General features: G+C 43.5%; 1 protein-coding gene across 1 annotated transcript in view; it reads right to left on the reverse strand.

The window, feature by feature from the left end:
• Nucleotides 1-1,924: 1,924 nt before the first annotated feature.
• The window catches only part of PCNX1 (pecanex 1), a 118,558-nt gene continuing 102,838 nt past the window's right edge, over nt 1,925-17,644 (reverse strand). The window contains exons 37-38 of the transcript XR_005774836.1: nt 16,755-16,758; nt 1,925-1,935 (exon numbers count right to left, since the gene is read on the reverse strand). The gene's annotated coding sequence lies outside the window, so the exon portion shown is untranslated. The remainder of the gene's footprint in view (nt 1,936-16,754; nt 16,759-17,644) is intronic.

A 17,644-nucleotide genomic window follows, 5' to 3' on the forward strand; every position in this document is an offset into this window, starting at 1 on the left:
CAAGGCACACATACCACACAGAAAGTGCCATATAGAAGAGAGGCTACATGTAACAAAAAGAAATGGACATAGTCTAAAGTACAAAAAGTAGGGACATAGGTATAGTCAGTACAAACAGTCCTCCCACATACAATAATAGATACAGACCAAGATATGGCACTTTCTGTGTGGTATGTGTGCCTTGCCTTATATATGTATTTTAACTGATAGTACTTTAATAAAGATGTTACTGAGGTTTAAATATTGGTAGCAGTGTGCTTTCCTTATCGGTGCTCTGCATTTATAGCATTTTTGCGTGTGCCCACGATTTATAAGGGTATATTATTTTCATACTACAAAAGTGGCGTGGCAGGATGGGCTGAACGTAGCTGATTATTTTCCAGTTTATCCAAGCCAACTTTATTGTTTTACATTATATATTTTATACATAGCCCATGGATTAGGGAAAGTTTTAGGAATGAGTGTTCCTACAGACGCTCATTCCCGATAACTCTCACATGTAAATGTAAAGTCTAACACCCAATGTTCATTCATCAGGTGATTGTATTTTGTATGTAGCACATAAAGCCATAATTATATTTTTTTTTGCCGGCAGCAAACAATTAATCTGTATGGGGACAAGCGATTGCAGTGGCGGTCATCCATCCCCATACAGAGGGTCACGTTAAAGGGGTTTTCTGCTCTGCTCCTATTACCTATCCACAGGAAAGGTCATCAATATCAGATCAGTGGGGGGTTTGACTCCCGGCACCCCAGCCGATCAGCTGTTTGAAGAGAACACAGCGCTGCATTCTCTTCACTGTTTACCTGCTCGCCATTGACATTGCAGTGGGGAGCAGTGTAATTAAAGCTCAGCCGTCCCATTCACTTGAATACTACGGAGCAACACACTGTCCCATTCAAGTGAAAGGGAGGGAGCAGCTGTAATTACACTGCGCGCCTCTGCAACGTTCACAGCAAGCTGGTAAACAGTGAAGAGAACGCAACGTGTTCTCTTCATACAGCTGATCGGTGGGGGTGCTGGGAGTCAGACCCCCACCGATCGGATATTGATTACCTACCCTGATGGTAGCTTATCGGTTTGGGGAAAGAAGAAAACCCCTTTAATACAGGTATCACCTCAGCTCACGATCAAGTAATTATCAGAAACATTTGTCTTGTTCCCTATAATTGCCTGGTCATCGGTAAGTGTATCTGTATGGACATTAAGGAAGGCGAAACATGGGTGTAATATGCCTATCGAACCAAGATGCAGCTCCATGCATGTTGTCTGTGTCCATAGTAAACAGGTCTGGAGAACATCCAAGATGCTTGTATCATGTCAGGCAAGATCGGTTGTGGGAGACTGACCCAAACCTGAGCTATAACACTTTTCTCTTTGCGTTCCGTCTCGGCCTAGATCTGTGGCGATTACCGTAGTTTCTCTTTGCTATTTTCTTCCAGTTTCAGCTCAGCAATCAGCGCCCAGGACTTTCTCGCACCTCCGTGTCGCTCGCTGATCAGCTTTACGTAAGTGTTTGTCATTATCTCAGAAGGGCTTAAAATTAAAACAAGTGAGAAACAAGACATCATAACCGGAGTCAGAGGCAAACCTCATCGCATTGAGATAATGCTAAGTAAATAACGCTTCCTTCACCCAGTAAAGCAGGAAATACATTCACAAGGAATTACATTTTCTTTTCGGACTGGGTAGGTACAAATGCTGGATTTCTGCCAAAAAATCCCAGTGAGCTTATGCACCAAAATAGAGCCAGCAAGAGCCTGAGCAATTGAAATTCTTGGGGCAGTCTGGGGGACGATGCGTTGCTTCAAATAGTCTTCTCAGCTGCAGACTACACTGTCATTCCATTCATGTACTTAATCTACTCCTGTGCGTTCCTTCCCATGGAGGCATCAGAGGAGCTTTGTTTAAAAATGATTGCTTGTAAAAGGAGCCTAAAATGTAATGTACGTTAATGAACTGACATCTTGTAACAGGACATCCGTACAGCGCTCATCTGCAATCTTGGAAATGTTTTTCTAGAAACTCCAAGACAATGAGGCACTGTATGGTCACAAACATGGGCCAAGGAAATCCAAAGAAAATCCTAAAGCATACCGCCTAATATTCAGAGGAGGGACAAGCATGCACACAGCAGTACATTCTGTATGTGAACTGTAAGTCTCCTGTACAGTATGACCACAGGTCACAGAACACTTGCCTCTTCACAGGGTCCGTTCTAAATTAAAGGGGTTGTCACACGAAAAATATTTATAAATTTTCATACCAGCACCTGGGTCTGGATACTTTTGTTTTTGCAATGTAATCAAAAAATTTTGTATATAGTTATTCAATAAAATGTATCTGTATAGCGCCACCTCTGTTTGCTCTTCTTGAGCTCTGGATAGATCATCAGCATCTGATTGCGGGGGTTCAACACCCGGGACCTCCGCAGATCAGCTGTTTGAGAAGGCAGCGGTGCTCCAGGAGCGCCGCAGCCTTCTTCACTGTTTACCGCTGGCCCATTGGCGTCACGACTAGTATCAACTAGCATGGGCGGGGCTTAGCCCTGCCCACGCTAGTTGATACTAGTCGTGACGTCACTGGGCCGGCGGTAAACAGAGAGATGGCCGCGGCGCTCCTGAGCACCGCTGCCTTCTCAAACAGCTGATCGGCGGGGGGTCCCCAGTGTCAGACCCCCACCGATCAGATGCTGATGATCTACCAGAGGATAGATCATCAGTTAAAACAATCTGCAGAACCCCTTTAAAGCTTGAATTCGGCTTTGGGAGTGACTGCACATGTGCAGTTACACTTCCAGGTAACTGTGCAGTCTCTGCTGCCAAAACCAAATTTGAGCTTCTGCACCTGCGTTGCTACTCAAAGCAGCAGCGCAGGGCCCAGATGGTCAGGGCCGGGCTAGATATCTTGTCATCTATGGTAAGGAGACAAATCAATTCACTCATCACTATTCTGAAGAGTTTAGTAGGTCTCTGACTGATGCTGCCACCTGCTGACTGCACTAGTAATGTCTGCACCAGACAGAGGAAACCTAGCTAGGTTTATATACTGGTTACAAGTACTGACTCTCCCGTCTCCGGGGACTTGGCACTGCTCGACTAAATGTTGGAAACCTGGGGGGAGGGTGGGGGGAATGAAAAGCATTGTACAGACAGTTGTAAGGCCTTTATTCACACGGTCAGTATTTTGCATCAGTGGTTATTTTTGTTACCAAAAATTTAGTGGTCTTACATGGTTTAAGGTTATAGATTGCACCTCCTCTGATGTGAATGAGCTTAAAATGTCTCTTTAATATGGAAAGTTGAATTATTTATAGGCGTCCAAAATATGACCTCCGTTACATGCACAAGTGTAATCTCCGGGGAACTTGTGCCTATCACAGGAGACTCTTGTCCCCAACAAGTGCTCAGAAAGCACGTGGCACGAGATCTCCTAATCGTGGCTATAGCCATATGCACTGGTTACAACATGGCATCCACAACTGACAAATCCTGCCCTTGAACAGTGCCAACGTAGATGTATAATACCAGTGTGTCTAATTTCACGCTGAAATAAGTCTAAGGGGCAGAGATCGCTTAAACGTCCCCTTTAAATACCGCCAATATCATACACATATAATCACACAGACTATGAACTCTGTAACGTTTCCCTTTTTATCTCCAGGTCTGCCCTCCTTTATAGTAAATGTTAAGGCAGCATGTAGAAACAGAGATGTAAAGATAAATTTGCCTTCATTGCAAATTATGTTGAAATACAGGTAAAAGGACATTATTGAATCCTAAAAACTATGTACTCTGTGTTGAATGTGCTCCAATTACTATCTGGTAAAAAAGGAAAAAAAAAAAAAGGAGAGAGGAGAGCGCAAGAAATGAAAAAACTCCAGTAGTGTATAGTCCAGGAGTCATGTCACCACCTGGTGGAAAATACTGATTATTACAGTTCCATGATTATACTGAGTGGCGTGCCAGGCATCTTCTCTCCATGCAGCTTGTGTCAGATTAGAGACCTTATACTCATGACTATTGATGAGGCGAACATGTGTTTTCAAGTTCGGCGTACAGGTTCGGGTTATCTAAGAATTCCGTAGGGATCCGAATGCGAAACTAAAAATAAAAGGTTCGCTCACCACTACTCACGACCGTATATTCGCTGTATCTGATCCACATTTCATGGCCCCATTCATTTCTGTTGATCGCAAAAAATGCAGACAGAACAGATGTCATCTGTGTGGCCATTCTGCAAATTAAAGAACATGTCCTATTCTTGTCCATTTGCAGACAATTATAGGGATTTCTACAATGTTGCGGCATGCACACGGCCTGTAATGCGTATTTAGCAGATGCGCAGTTGCGGATTGAAAAAAAAGACGACATTCAGTCGTGGGGGCGTGAGGCCTAATAAACAGGTTGCATGCCCTGTTGATAGCCTAAAACACTAGTTCAGACTTCACTTTGTTTCTGCTGCTTGGTGAGCCTATGCATTTGCCTTTTCAATCTAAAGTTGCAAACTTCGAGCTCCCTATATCAGTTAAACTACCCACCTCTAATTAATACCATTAGCGGCGATTTGAACAGATGGCATTCTCTTCCATTGTCATTCATGGGACGGTGTCACCTGATCAAAATGATGAGTTTCTCCAAGCTACTTTACCCTCTTCAGAACCCTCCCGATTTGTTGAAACACGCGGATGTGACCACACTTAAACAAAGCCTTCACTAAATACATATGGGTTGGAAAACGACCCCGAATATCCCCTGCATAAGCTGATGCTATGGAAGACTGAGGGGGGAATAAAGTTCCCAAACATTAGGGGCTACAACATTATCTGCCTTATGAGACCGATATGCTTATACTGGCTACACGGAGACAGACCATTTCTCTAATAGAGACTTAGAACAGAACTTAGTAGCTCCGTGGGGCCTGGTGTCATGCGCTTCAACCTCCAACTTAAGCTACTTACCATCGGGAATAAAAAAAAAAAATCAATACTAATAAAGCCACGGTAGTTGCATGGAAAGTGCAAGGAAAGCATTTGGGCTCCCTTTCTCACATCCAAATGGGATGCCACTATGGAATCACCCGGAGTTCCCTCAAGGAAGGCACAACGCATTTCTGGAGACATGGAAAATCAACTAAGGCGGAGCATCTGATGCATGTGGAGGAAAGGAGAAGTGTTGTCCCCTGGGGAGTTGAAAGAAAGATTCCAACTACCAAATTCCCAATTTTTACATATCCTGCAAGTATTGAGATTTGCAGATCTAGGATTCGTTGTACCTCTCTAAAGAAGATGTTAAACATAATCTTGACATATTAGGGTACTCTCCCACATGATGTTCACTCTCTGGTCTTTACAGAGCCATGTCAGGGACCTTCACAAAGGCCTCTCCAGCTAGCTTTTCCACACATGGGAAAAAAATCACGGATGATGCGGACATCAGCGAGAAAATACTGGAGGGATGGACCAAAGTCCGCTCTTGTGTCTTCAATGAAGGATGCGGGAATCGTATTTTAGTATGATGATGCATAATGCGATATATGGCTTTCATTTCCCAGCTTCACCTAGCTTTCCAGATCGCATTACCCATTGTCCTAAATGCAAAGAATCCTATACGGATTTTTGGCATGGAATATGGACCTGTGTAAAGGTGACAAGATTTTGGAAAGACCTGATATTATATCAGGAAAAACTGAAGGTGGACCTGCCCTATAGAACCCCAGGTGATGCTTTTTCAATATATTCACCTCCCAACGCCTCACTCTGTTCCCTTCTTCCTCCACTCGATCCTGTTGTTCGCGAAGAGGGTTCTGCTACAGCATTGGCGGTCTGACCTTATGCCTGGGATGCCGGACGTGATCTCACAACTAAAAGTGCTACTAAGACATGATCGATTGGAGGCGGAGAGGCACAAAGAGAGTTCAGCCACAAAGTTTTTCAAGAAATTTAAAATTTTCCTCATCACTCACTTTAGTCCCTCTGAAATCCAGGGGATGATCAGTCCGTTCCGCTACACCTCTTGGCATCTTACCTCCTCATTGAAAGGCACTTTGGGTGCCCTTAAGTTGTAAAATCACTATGTGTTGGACATGTGACTAGAATTATGCTACAGATGAGATGTCAATTGTTTTAACAATTATGTCAGAAAGTATTTTGATTGTCTTCCCTACCCCTCCCCTTTCCTTTCTGTTTTCCCAATGTTTTATGACATCTTAAACTATTTCAATAAAAAGAATTAAAAAACAAAAGTGGCAAAAGAGCTTCATAAATAGTGTGCCCTAGAGAAGACATTTTCACCACCTGTCAATCAAATTGCAGAGGGCACAGCAGTTGCAGAGAAAGCAGAGCCTCTAGGTGTAATGGCAACGCCCCCGTTGCTCCAAGAGTCTAATTTGCATATATATATTATATGAACATGGGACCAACACAGATGTCTTCAGCTGCCTAGCGTACATGTAACAGGTCAGCCAGTGTCATAGGTACCATTTAACCGTGGCATTGGCAGGCAATAACAAAATATGCACTGATTATACAGATTTTCCCTTAAAATATATTTATTTAAAACGTACTTTCAATGATAAAAACTTTAACATAATACATTAATAGTACAGGTGAATATAAGAAACCTTGTAATATATAGTATTAAAGAAATAGGCTTGTATCTCCTTTGCTCTTTCCTGGTTTTAACATTGACATCTATGGAGAGAGGAAAAGGCTGCTGGACAAGAGACACACAAACTGAATATTCTTACCTCTACTACACTTTGACTCTACTATATTTAGTAGGATATGGCTCTACCACTGTTTAGAGCAACGTAATAAATCACTTACTAGCTGGCAGTGAACTCCTCATCTCTCCATAGAATTGAGTGTGTGAAACTGAAGACAAGATGGGTGCAATTCGAGATAAGAGGCTGCGGGAAGAGAAGCAGGAGAAAAACAGCCTGAGAAGCTCACGAGGAAGCATCATTCTGCACTATGATATATTACAAAGTATCTAAGATGTACCTTTACTATTCAATTATGAAAATTTCTTTATAAATGGACGTATATTTTAAATGGGATCTGCCAGACATGAAACATGCAAAACTGCTGACAGTGCTGGGTAGGGACTGGGAAAAGCAGGACAAACATATCTTTTGTGGAGCATTTATTATCAGAAGTAGTGCAAATGTAACCCCTTAGGGCTCATGTACACAACGGTATTGTTTGTCCGTGCCTTTTTTTTTTCCGGCCCGTAGGCAGAACCATTCACTTCAATGGGGCCGAAACGGAAATGACTCCGTGTCCGCATGTCCCTTCTGCAAAAAAAAAATAGAACATGTTCTATTATTGTCCGTATTATGGACAAGGATAGGACTGTTCTATTAGGGGCCGGCTGTTCTGTTCCGCAAAATGTGGAATGCACGCAGCCAGTATCCGTGTTTTGCGGACCGCAATACAACAACGGTCGTGTGCATGAGGCCTTAGGCCCCTTTCACACGGGCGAGTTTTCCGCGCGGGTGCAATGCGTGAGGTATTGCACCCGCACTGAATCAGGACCCATTCATTTCTATGGGGCTGTTCACATGAGCGGTGATTTTCACACATCTCTTGTGCGTTGCGTGAAAATCGCAGCAAGCTCTATTTTGTGCGTTTTCACGCAACGCAGGCCCCATAGAAGTGAATGGGGCTGCGTGAAAATCGCAAGCATCCGCAAGCAAGTGCGGATGCGGTGCGATTTTCACGCACGGTTGCTAGGAGACGATTGGGATGGGGACCCGATCATTATTATTTTCCTTAATAACATGGTTATAAGGGAAAATAATAGCATTCTGAATACATAGTGTAGAATGCATAGTAAAATAGGGCTGGAGGCTCTGCTCTCTCTGCAACTGCTGCGCCCTCTGCACTTTAATCGACAGGGCCAGGCAGTGAAAGTAGGGGTTGGCGATATGGCCTAAAATTAATATTGCGATATAATTTTAAGCATGTGCGATATATATTGCGATATATTGTTTTCTATATTGGGAGAGGGGGGGGGGGTGTTTAACTTTTTTTTAAACTTTTTATTTAATAACTATTAGTCTCCTTAAGGGCTAGAACCCTTGTCATATTCACCCTAATAGAGCTCTATTTGGGTGAATAGGACTTTACACTCTCCCTGCTGCCCTGTGCTTTGTGCACACAACAGCAGGGAGCTGACCATGGCAGCCAGCCGCTCATGTGCCCCCCCAGCCTCTGATATGCCCCCCCAGCCTCTGATCCGCCCCCTATGGTAACTCAAACCCATCCCCCCCTCCCCAGTATTAATCATTGGTGGCAGTGGCCACAGGGTCCCCCTCCCCCCCCATCATGGTGGCAGTGGGCAGTTCCGATCGGAGTCCCAGCAGTGTAATGCTGGGGCTCGATCGGTTACCATGGCAGCCAGGACGCTACTGAAGTCCTGGCTGCGATGGTATGTTAGGAGCGCCCGGCGGCCACGGCGCACGTGAGTATAATGCTGCTCACTAACATACCATCGCAGCCAGGACTTCAGTAGTGTGACTCCTGGCTGCCATGGTAACCGATCGGAGCCCCAGCATTACACTGCTGGGACTCCGATCGGAACTGCCCACTGCCACCAATGATGGGGGGGAGGAGGGGGACCCTGTGGGATATGGCCGGCACATTCATTGGTGGCGCATTGGCCACAGTCCCTCCCCTCCTCCTCTGTCCTCATTGGTATTCAGCGGCAGCCGCGCACAGTGGGGGGGAGGGACTCCCTCCTTCTCCCTCCACTGTGACAGCCGGCTCAGGAGAAAATGGTGCGCGCAGAGAGCGCGATCATATCGCGGTCCGGCGAAAATCCATATCGTGGCCCAAATTTATATCGCATATCGCCTATATCGCCCACCCCTAAGTGAAAGCATCACAGATTTTGTTTTGGATCCGTTGCAAAAACCACAGCAGACTTTTCTACTGCATCTCCCTCCCATGTGGATGTACCCTTACAGCTCTCATGCACATGAAAGTATTTTTTTCCCCATGTCCTTAGTTTTTTTTTTGCCGCCCGTATGCAGAACGAATCACTTCAATGGGTCCACAAAAAACAAAAACAAAAACTGAAATGACTTTCAATTCCATATATCTGCAAGTCCGTTCCACAAAAAAGATAGAACATGTCCTATTCTTATCCGTTTTGCAGACAAGGATAGGCATTGCTACAATGGATCCGCAAAAAAAAAAACTGGATACAATATGGATGTCACATGGACGTCATCATTTTTTGTGTGGATCAGTGTTTTGTGGACCGGAAAAATACATATGTTCATGTGCATGAGACCTTAATGTGCTCAATTTAAACTCCTAACTGATAGGGGCTGGGTATCTCTTCTAGCAGGACACTTGTTGCTAAACCTGTCTATAGCACCATCATAGACTACCAATGGAGGTTCCATTATCCATACAGCTTGGTTAGGTTCTTATCATTAGGTGAGAAGCTACATGGAAAACACTTTAAGACAAAACGAGCTGCACACTGTTTAGATCCAAAGCAATCAGTAGATGTTATCGGATAATAAATCTAAGGTATGGAAAACATTTGACCAATCCCATCACTTGCTGGAGTAAAATGGATTTATGTGCATAAAGCTTATTTGTGAAAAAATGCAAAAAACAGATCCCAGCTGTGTGTTTTCCGCCTTTTGCGGTAAGGTACTCCCTGCCTCTGTTTAGAACAGTCTATTCTTGTCTTCAAAATGTACTTGTACTTTTTTTTGTGGAACAGCGGAACGGATGTAGACAGCGCACGGTGAGCTGTCCACATCTTCTGCAGCTCCATTGAAATGAATGGGTCTGCAAAAAAAAATAAGGATCGGATGTGGACAAAAATGACAGTCGTGTGCATGAGCCCTTATGTGTATGTGTGTGGGTCAGCTGTAGATGAGGACTGAGCTTCAACTGGATGTAAAGAAAAAACAGTTTCCATAGGTGTGATCAGATGTTCGCAGGTAGTGGTTTTCTCTGCAGTTGCAGGTCCTACACTATAAAAACCACAAGACAAATTGCATAAAAATAGCAAAAAAAATTTTTAATCATGTTTTCTCCAATGCTGTTTTGATCTGAACATACCCTAGTGATGAGATGAATGATGTTAGATAGTCATGGTATATCACACAGACCCACACACCACACGTGAAGATGCAATGCAGAGACATCACGGTTTGCTTCCTTGTAAAGTGCTCCATATTGCTAGAACTGGTGTCATGTGCGGTTATATAGTCTCATGCCTGTGTATTATGACTAATGTTCGAAAGTTAGAAGAGGAAAACCACAATCGCATAAAGTACACTTTCTCTTTTTGTTTTCTTTATGCCATTGTGAAGACAGTAATCCATTAAACAATGTGTAGATGCGGAGTGCTTCAGTCAGTCCATTATATCGCTGGGATTACATGGTGACTTCATAGACTGTGATATTAGTAGTAAATGACAGCAGTGATATCTGAAGTGATCTAGTAACCATATAGATATTACATACTGCTCATTTATTGGCGGCATGGTGCCGCTAACAGAACATCACTCACCCACCTTCATGGTGGAGAAACCGTCTTCTCTGTGAAGGATGGTATCTGCTTAGAGACTGAAAGACGGCGGCTGAGAAGTTGCTAACATCAGGACTAGGTTGATTTTGATAATGAGAGCACATTTAATCCACATCCACACTACATTTTTGACACAATTTGGCAGAGATTCAGCTCCGAAAAACCACCCCAATGTTAGCAACTTTTTGTGCTGTCAAACTGTGGCCTCATAACCATATTTTAAGTTTTTGCCATTTTACCTCATTTTCATCTTTTTAGTGCTAAAATGCAGGAGTATTACAGCTCTGTGTAACCTCCAAGTAGGTACCTATAGACTTCTATGGCACCCTGCTGTACCCGTGTAAATCTCTATCTTCTACAAAGACTTTCCAACTGAATTCCTTTATGGATCTTACAGGGAAAACCAGTAGCCCACCCCATCAGACATTTCATTACGCAGTTTTAGGTCTCCTTAATACAATGCCATACAGAGGCACGTTGACTGCAGACGACTCCGTGGGGACTTGTGAGGCCCTACTTTGTGCTTCTAATTGGGTAGTTGCCGGTGACAGAGCTCATGGGTTGTGTGAACATGTAGACAGTGAACTTTTCGGAAGGAGTCGTGGGTCTGATTGGTTTAGTAACACCCAAGTAACCCTTGTCACAAAGTTAATTAACGCATAAATACCCTGGGCAATTCCTCTCGTTGCATGAGCTGCATAATTACAGACAAAGATAGAATAAGATCCCATCCTGTGAGGTTAGGTAAGCTTTTGTGAAAAATTGACTTACAAAAGCTTTCCTTATGTCACAGGATGGGAACCTATACCAAACTTATATACATGAATACTTGATGGCACTGTTCCATGTTAATGATTAGAGCTGCCCAGCATGAAGAAGGCAGAGACATTACAGAGCCAACCTGGATAGGACCTCTGTAGAATCTGCTATAGATCCCCCTATGATCTATTACTTGCAGCAATCATATGGACACTGTACAGAGCAGGCTTTCCAGCTGCTGCAAAACTACAATGTTCTTAATGGGCCTTTTACTTTTGGAACAGGCTGAGGTTCAATGATATAGGGCAGGGGTCAGCAACCTCCAGCTGTTGTGAATGGACAATCTGGGAATTGTAGTTTCACATTTATCAGCGTTTTGCAAGTGTGCATGCTGGGAGTTGTAGTTTTACAATAACTTGAGTGTCGGAGGTTGCTGACCCCTGATATAGAGCTTTCCTAATATGTATTGTGGCAGACCAACAATAGAGAATCCCATGTCTGCAATCAAGGACAAACCCTTTAAATTTACTATGCGCCAACTAGTCATGCCTACGTAATTCTGACAATAGCATCAAAATTCTGGGACAGTTAAAGTGCACCTAACCTTTCAACAAACGTTACATTAATCAACAATAGGAAAAGAGAAATGTAGCAGCTCTCACCTGCCCTTCCTTTAGTTGTGAGCACGGATGGCCCGTGTCAGGTGCGGGCAGCAAATGCAGAAAGAAGTTGAGAAAAATCCAGCTCCACTTTAAAGGAATTGCGTTTATTCAGCTTGCGGTTAAAAACTCATCCAAGAAATACAAAATTTAGCAGTCTTGTCTTGTCTACATGTTTCGGGCTATCAGAGACATTTCCAGCCCTTCTTCATGACACAGAAAGACATTAAAAGTGAGACCTTTTAAAGGGGAGGGTGCACCTGTGTTCACTAATTGTTTCCACAGGCCTGTAACCGCCCCCAGGAAAAGGTGCCACACTTCCAGTTAACTCTTCTCATGAAAATTAAATGAAAGAAAAAACAAAAATATATAACCATATGTATGCATAGAGAAAAAATAAAAGTGTAGTGACTATGAAAAAAACTATGTCATACAAGGGTATACATATATAGAGGATACATGGGGTATGAGCCAGATATACAGCAATATTCTAGCAAACCATGGTGGAATGTAATGGAAATCAGGTCACCAGAAATGTGTTGTAGCATTCTCAGGAAAGGAAGAAATGCCAAAATATTATTAGCATGAGAATTATTGCTGCAAAATCAGATCTAGGCGTTTATTGAGCCCCTCAGGTTGGCATGTATTCAGTGAAAAAATCCAAAAGGATTCCCTGTTTAATAATTTTCTTCTATGGTCTCCTCCACGTTTAGGCAGAAAAACTTTTTCTATGCCTTGTACTATCATATCTGATGTGTCCCCACCATGGCAGACAGCAAAATGCAGACTAGCTGCAGACACATTGCGACTGCCATGGTGGGGCACATCAGAGATGAGTTTGCGTATCCTAGATTTTATTGCATTAATAGTACAACCCACGTATTGCAGTTTGCACTTTGTGCAGGTGATCAGGTAGACAGCGTGGGTTGTATTGCAGTTGAGATACGCTTTTATTGGAAAGACTCTGTTGTTTACAGTTGAGGAAAAGGTTTTGGATTTCATCATATGTGTGCAGCAAATGCATCTGTGGTGTCCACACCTGTAACTCCCCTTGGTCCTAAGCCACACAGGTTGCGACTTTTTGTCTTCTTGGTATAGGCTAGGGCTGACATAGTTTGCAATTGTGGGCGCCCGTCTGGCTGCGCATTTAACCCCATCTGCAACTATGTCAGTCCATTCTCTGTCATAAGACAGGACAGGAAAATGTTTTTTTATAATATGACATATCTGTTGGTACTCTGTACTATATTGTGTTACAAACAGATTCCTTCTGTCCTTGTCCTTGATAATGTTGTTTGTGTTTCTATTTTTGTTTTCACTATTAGTGCCTATATCCAGTAGTGGAACCTCCTTATGCACAGGATTTTGCTGTTTGGGATAAAGGAGGGATCCCCTTTCAATGGTTGAGACCTAAGCTATAGCATCTTTTACATGTTTGATGCTATAGCCTCTTTTACCCAGTCTATGGCAAATATGTCCAGCTTCCTCCATGAAGCCAATTTCCTCTGTGCAATTCCTTTTTGCACGGATGATTTCCCCCCTGGGTATATTGGCAGTTACATGTTTAGGATGACATGATGTCGCATGTAATGTGGTATTGCCTGCCATAGGTTTCCTATATGTGCAGGTGGATACCTGACTGGTGGCGGGGTCCCCCCTCAGGCGCAAATCCAAAAAGGCCACCTCCAGCGTGTCATAATGGACACTAAAGGAGATGGTATCCACACAGGAATTGATGTAACCACAAAAGGATGGTATGGCCGCCACATCGCCCGTCCAGATCAGGATCAGGTCATCGATGTAACGGCCATACCACCTGATGTGGTGCCAGAAAGGGTGGGTGTCGATGAAGAGAAAACACCTCTCCCACCATGCCATAAAAATATTGGCGATGGAGGGAGAGAATTTAGCCCCCATCGAAACCCCCGATGTCTGGAGATAAAATTTATTGTTGAACATGAAGAAATTGCGCCTGAGGAGGAAGTCCACCACCATCAGGACATATTCCTGCAAGCCTGCAGTAATATTGCCATATATCAGTAGGAACCAGGTTAGGGATTTAATGGCCAATTCATGGGGAATATTGGTATACAGGGACACCACGTCTGCTGTGATCCAAACATAATTTGAGGACCATTCAATGTTATCAATTGTTTGTAAAACAGACGTGGTGTCCCTGAGATAACCCGGTATTAATGGTATGAGTGTCTGAAGTATGGAATCAACCTAATGGCAACATTACTGCAGGCTTGCAGGAATATGTCCTGATGGTGGTGGACTTCCTCCTCAGGCGCAATTTCTTCATGTTCAACAATAAATTTTATCTCCAGACATCGGGGGTTTCGATGGGGGCTAAATTCTCTCCCTCCATCGCCAATATTTTTATGGCATGGTGGGAGAGGTGTTTTCTCTTCATCGACACCCACCCTTTCTGGCACCACATCAGGTGGTATGGCCGTTACATCGATGACCTGATCCTGATCTGGACGGGCGATGTGGCGGCCATACCATCCTTTTGTGGTTACATCAATTTCTGTGTGGATACCATCTCCTTTAGTGTCCATTATGACACGCTGGAGGTGGCCTTTTTGGATTTGCGCCTGAGGGGGGACCCCGCCACCAGTCAGGTATCCACCTGCACATATAGGAAACCTATGGCAGGCAATACCACATTACATGCGACATCATGTCATCCTAAACATGTAACTGCCAATATACCCAGGGGGGGAAATCATCCGTGCAAAAAGGAATTGCACAGAGGAAATTGGCTTCATGGAGGAAGCTGGACATATTTGCCATAGACTGGGTAAAAGAGGCTATAGCATCAAACATGTAAAAGATGCTATAGCTTAGGTCTCAACCATTGAAAGGGGATCCCTCCTTTATCCCAAACAGCAAAATCCTGTGCATAAGGAGGTTCCACTACTGGATATAGGCACTAATAGTGAAAACAAAAATAGAAACACAAACAACATTATCAAGGACAAGGACAGAAGGAATCTGTTTGTAACACAATATAGTACAGAGTACCAACAGATATGTCATATTATAAAAAAACATTTTCCTGTCCTGTCTTATGACAGAGAATGGACTGACATAGTTGCAGATGGGGTTAAATGCGCAGCCAGACGGGCGCCCACAATTGCAAACTATGTCAGCCCTAGCCTATACCAAGAAGACAAAAAGTCGCAACCTGTGTGGCTTAGGACCAAGGGGAGTTACAGGTGTGGACACCACAGATGCATTTGCTGCACACATATGATGAAATCCAAAACCTTTTCCTCAACTGTAAACAACAGAGTCTTTCCAATAAAAGCGTATCTTAACTGCAATACAACCCACGCTGTCTACCTGATCACCTGCACAAAGTGCAAACTGCAATACGTGGGTTGTACTATTAATGCAATAAAATCTAGGATACGCAAACACATCTCTGATGTGCCCCACCATGGCAGTCGCAATGTGTCTGCAGCTAGTCTGCATTTTGCTGTCTGCCATGGTGGGAACACATCAGATATGATAGTACAAGGCATAGAAAAAGTTTTTCTGCCTAAACGTGGAGGAGACCATAGAAGAAAATTATTAAACAGGGAATCCTTTTGGATTTTTTCACTGAATACATGCCAACCTGAGAGGCTCAATAAACGCCTAGATCTGATTTTGCAGCAATAATTCTCATGCTAATAATATTTTGGCATGTGAATTTCTTCCTTTCCTGAGAATGCTACAACACATTTCTGGTGACCTGATTTCCATTACATTCCACCATGGTTTGCTAGAATATTGCTGTATATCTGGCTCACACCCCATGTATCCTCTATATATGTATACCTTTGTATGACATAGTTTTTTTCATAGTCACTATACTTTTATTTTCTCTATGCATACATATGGTTATATATTTTTGTTTTTTCTTTCATTTAATTTTCATGAGAAGAGTTAACTGGAAGTGTGGCACCTTTTCCTGGGGGCGGTTACAGGCCTGTGGAAACAATTAGTGAACACAGGTGCACCCTCCCCTTTAAAAGGTCTCACTTTTAATGTCTTTCTGTGTCATGAAGAAGGGCTGGAAATGTCTCTGATAGCCCGAAACATGTAGACAAGACAAGACTGCTAAATTTTTGTATTTCTTGGATGAGTTTTTAACCGCAAGCTGAATAAACGCAATTCCTTTAAAGTGGAGCTGGATTTTTCTCAACTTCTTTCTGCATTAATCAACAATACAATGTGTGTACATGAGGAATAACACTATTCTGGCCATTATTTGACTAGAATCATGGAGGACATTACAAAGAAGTACTGACCTGTATGGTTGTGAATAATGCACTTGTGCTATGAGAGAAACTTCTAGAAATGTAGCTGCAGCAGTCTATGTGTGTGTTGCTTCTGTCTAACTCAGCTCCTGCTCATTCCTCCCTTCACCCTCTCCATACACTTGTTTTGACATGTGCAATCTGATCCTTCAGTGAGCTTGTCAGTCCTTGATGACTTCAAGAAAATTTAAAAAGAAAAAAGCCATTTACCAAGATATATTGCAAAGTTTCTTACGGGTGCTTGTACTATTAACTTATCCTAAAAGGTGTGTAAATTTAGTGACCATTTAAATGTTTGCACCAAACAGATCAACTGTAGAATATATTTTTGTTTTAAATTTAAAGTCTGGATCTCGTGATAGTAGTACTTGCTGTACTCTCTTACAAGGCCTGTTCTTCAAGGGGTTGTCCGGGATTGGGGACTTTGGTTTAATTGTTTAACAAGGACATAAATATCTCCTACATGACTGTCCTACCTTTCCCATACTTTTCTGATGCCCCGTATTCATTACACAAATTCTCAGCCAAAAGGGAGTCTTTTCTCACATTCAATGACGTACCGGGTCCCTTCTGCAGAACAAAGCCGCTTCTTCCACTTCGCAGGGAGCCCGGTGACGTCACCATCAGCCGCAGGCATTATGCAAGGCGGTACCTCAACGGCATCAGATCACGGTAAGCCACACCCCTCCAGTGACATCACCGGGCAGGGCGTGTTGTTCACAATGACGGAGGCAAGGGAACTATGCTAATTAGCATAGTAAACAGCTCTAATGCAGGCAAATGGGGCGGCAGGCTGGAGATAGAAGCAATACTCGGACCTAATCATGTTTTAAAGGACTGACCCAGCAGGAGTTTAGGGGTGTTACTAAGGGGGGGAAGGAAAATGTGCAGCAGGAAGCAGTATATGATTCAAGGGGGGCGGATGCATGGAGGACAGGGCGATGTGCGGCAGGAGGGGGAATAACAATGAGGGGGCGGAGTCACGGCAGAGAGGAGAGTCATCTGAAAGCACGTGATGCCGCGCTGCACTGGGACCCACAGTGCAGAGCGGCAGGAAGTTAGACAAAAATAAACAGAGATGTAAACAGTGCGTGGGGGACCGTCGGAGCAGTGTAGAAATGGATGAATATACCTTAAAACATATGGGGGGGGGGGGGGGGGGGAACGAATTACGTATCACGGATGCAAACCCATTCACTTGAATGGATCTGTAAATCCGGAGATGCAGAATGGAAGAACAGAACCCTACGGAAGCACTACGGAGTGCTTCCGTGGGGTTTCGTCCCGTACTTCCGTTCCGCAAAAAGATAGAACATGTCCTATCTTTTTGTGGAACGGCCGGATCGCAGACCC

This window comes from Bufo bufo, chromosome 11 (assembly GCF_905171765.1).
Source record: "Bufo bufo chromosome 11, aBufBuf1.1, whole genome shotgun sequence".
Lineage (NCBI taxonomy): Eukaryota > Metazoa > Chordata > Amphibia > Anura > Bufonidae > Bufo > Bufo bufo.